Source organism: Triturus cristatus, chromosome 11 (genome assembly GCF_964204655.1).
Source record: "Triturus cristatus chromosome 11, aTriCri1.1, whole genome shotgun sequence".
Lineage (NCBI taxonomy): Eukaryota > Metazoa > Chordata > Amphibia > Caudata > Salamandridae > Triturus > Triturus cristatus.
The window spans coordinates 729,836,252-729,839,722 of NC_140594.1; the positions used below are offsets into that span (position 1 = coordinate 729,836,252).

General features: G+C 43.9%; 1 pseudogene across 1 annotated transcript; it reads right to left on the reverse strand.

The window, feature by feature from the left end:
* Positions 1 to 652: 652 nt before the first annotated feature.
* Positions 653 to 1,293, reverse strand: LOC146785380 (cold-inducible RNA-binding protein pseudogene; annotated as a pseudogene). The gene has a single exon (XR_014970630.1). The product of XR_014970630.1 is annotated as a cold-inducible RNA-binding protein pseudogene (transcript).
* Positions 1,294 to 3,471: the final 2,178 nt, after the last annotated feature.

Genomic DNA, 3,471 nt, shown 5'->3' on the forward strand with positions numbered 1-3,471 from the left:
TGCATTCAGTTGGACTCCTATTTGCCCACCATCCTGGACTTGAATTATGAATTTTTCGAGTGCTTTGATGCAAGTGCTAGGTGTCATGAAACACTATATAAAACTCCCAATTAAATAAGGGCACAAATAAGAACAGTAAACTAAAGAGAAAAAAGGGTTTTGCAAACCACTCCTAAATGTGTGCCAGGAGATTTCCCATTGCTTCCATTTCATTTGTATAGTTATTAAAACAGGAAACTTCTTTTTTTTTTTTTAGTTTCAGATTTTTAATAGGCTCCGTGAAGCCACCAAGAAATTTAACGAATACAACTTTGAACCAATTCAAAAAATTCACTTCAAGGGGAAAAAAAAAAAAAAAAAAAATGAGACCTTCCATAGGAGGCCTGATAGTAGGAATGTAGCACGGTCACCTGCGGTAGCAGGCCCCTTTAACTATGCATAAATTGTAAAACGTCAACATTGATGCACTCGTGTCTACGGGATCCACAACAGGTTAACAGTAGAAGTTTATAGGCGTAAAGTAATCTGGGCCATGTAAGTCTGCTCTCGAGAAAAATACCGAGTGCGTCTACAGAACTGTTTAAGAAAACATTGCATATTTTACATGAGCAGACAAATTAATACAGTAAAAAAGCAGGTACGGGACAACGAATCAGCGAGGCTCCAAAAATCTTTATAAATACAGCCATTGGAAGGACGATCTTGAGTCGAGAAGATTGTTATCGTTGCGAGCGTTCAGTTATCGTAGCTGTCCCTGTAGGAGCCGCCTCCGTAGCCGCTGCTTCGGCCGCCGCCACTGCTGCTATAAGAGTCCCTGGAACTGTATCCGCCGCCGCTGTATCCACCGCCTCCATACCCGCCGCTGCTCCTGGACTCGAAGCGGCTGCTGCCGTAGCTGTCTCCGCCTCGTCCTCGGCCGCCGCGGGAGTAGCCCCTGCTGCCGCCGCCGCCTCCATAGCCTCCTCTGTATCCGCCCCGGCTCCTGTAGGACTTGCCGGCCTGGTCTACTCGGATCTGGCGTCCGTCGAGGGTCTTGCCGTCCATGCCCTTCAGCGCGTCCTTCGCATCCTCCTGGTTCTCGAAGGTGACGAAGCCGAAGCCCCGGGAGCGCTGCGTCTCGCGGTCCTTGATCACCACCACTTCGGCGATGTTGCCGTACTTGCTGAAGTGCTGCTCCAGGTCTTGCTCATTTGTGTCGAAGCTCAGGCCGCCCACGAAGATCTTCCCATCATCTGAAGACATGTTTCCGCTCTTGATGCTCAAAGACGAAGCTGAAGTTCAGACACCCAGGAAGCGAAGGGAAAACTTCTAATTCTTCTCTTTTGTTTTCTCCATTACACATCCAGTGGATTGTGTCACAAAATGTCACAAAACTCAACCTAATATCATCAAAGGAATGTTCTGGGATGTTTCTTGTTAATGGGTGCCAGTGATGTTGGACTGGCTAAAGAGTACTGTTTCTTCCACTTCAGTAGATAGCTTCTGCACCGTTTCTAGGCGCTGTAAATGACATGGTTACTTTTACACAATTTAAAGTGGCTCAATTTACCACTCTTAAATGGACGGAAGACCGCGTTAGCTTGACGAGTAACTAAAGCTCATGGAGTGCAGTTTACATGAGATTTATTTAGTTAGTTAGTTATTTGGTGTTACAGATAGTTGAGAGTAGATGGCTTCATGGAGTAAGAGAGAAAAACATAACGGCCTGTGATACCCGCACATGGTAGGCGAGGAAGAGCATCATGTTTCACAATAACTGATGCTTGTTAATTTAGTACTTATTATTTTAAAAATTGCCTCTGTCGGTTATGGAGTTGGACTTTCTTAAGCTCAGATTCGAACATGCAGAGAATCAGTTACTTTTTGTATCATGGTGATCCAAATTAAGGGGCAGCTCGAAGTCCAGAGAGCTCCTGCTTCAGGATCTTGGGTTTGTCATTTCTCAGTACCTCCAGGCACAAAATACCTGTTAGACCTGACATCCTTGGCGTGATTTCCCCTGATATTTTGCCTTCTGACCTCCTGTTTTGCTGACTTCATTTTCACTGGCTTTAGAATTCTGGGCACTTTACCACAGCTAACCAGTGCTAAAGGGCATATGCTCTGTACTCAAAACATGGTAGCATTGGCTTATCCACAATTGGCTTATTTAATTTACTTATAAGTCCATAGTGAAGTGCACTAAATGTGCCTAGGACCTGTAACGTAAACGCTACCAGTGGGCCTGCATCATTATTGTGCCACCCACTCAGTAGTCCTTTAAACATGGCTCAGGCCTGCCATTCCAGAGCCTGTGAGTAATTGACTGGTGTTCGTATCAATAGGAGGCTATAGCCGTTTTTCCTGGCTTCAGTTGTTTATATTGGTTTCTTTGAAGCACCTTGGAATGTAAAATGTACTATTGCGTCAATGACTGCTGAATTACATGACTAGCCTTGAGAAAGCCCTGGCCGGATTTGCCACGAAGGACAAAACACGTGTGGGCTGTTGCATTTCCAAAAGAGCAAAACTTTGCACGATGGAATTATAAAGCTGTTGATGCCAATAAAATAATCATTCCTACATAAACTATTTTTGACAGTCATTCTTTGTTATGAAAAGGAATGATCCTATTGGCTGAACTTGTTAACTTTGAAGGGAGGAACAAATGCTCAAACCCCTACCTTTTACTTAACAATACGAGGCTGGAAAGGTCCAGAGCTTCGAGCGCTGTTCCTTCATAATCATTCTACCCCATAGAAATCAATATCCAGAATCAGGATCTCTGGAATTTCCTCTACTGCCCTGTAACAGTGCCTGTGTGTGCAGTTTTAACATTTCAACATGTCAAATTAACCTACTTGCCATGCCCAAACCTTACTTTTTATTACATGTAAGTCACCCCTAATGTAGGTCCCTCGGCAGTCCCATGGGCAGTGTGCATGGTATTTTAAAAGGTGGACATATTCTTTGTTTAAGTTTTACATGTCCTGGTAGTGAAATGCTCTTACATTAGCTTTTCAGGATTGGAAGGTCTATCTATCCCATAGGTTAACATTGGGATTTCATTAAACATCTTTTAAGTGTAATTTCCTATTGGGAGCAGATAGAAATTTGGAGGTTGGTGTCTCCTAACTCACAACTTAAATCACAACTTATGGTGAAGTCATATTTTAAATTGTAAGTCTGAAAAGGCTAACTTTAGAAAGTTGGCATTTTCTCACTTTAACCATTCTGTGCCTCTGCCTGTCTATGTATACACGTCTGGGTTGGTTGCCAGCTAGGCTTTGTGCATTACTCTAGACAGTCACACAAAGGGAAAAGGGGAGTGACATTTGTGTCCTCATGGCCTATCACCAGGTTGATGAACCTTCCTGAGGTAGATTGTGAGGGAGGAGCTGACACTTTCACAAGAATAGGGCTGTGCCTTTCTCCACACAAAGAGCTGCATACCCCCTGTAGTGGCAGGCTCCTCAACTCCTCAGGATCAGA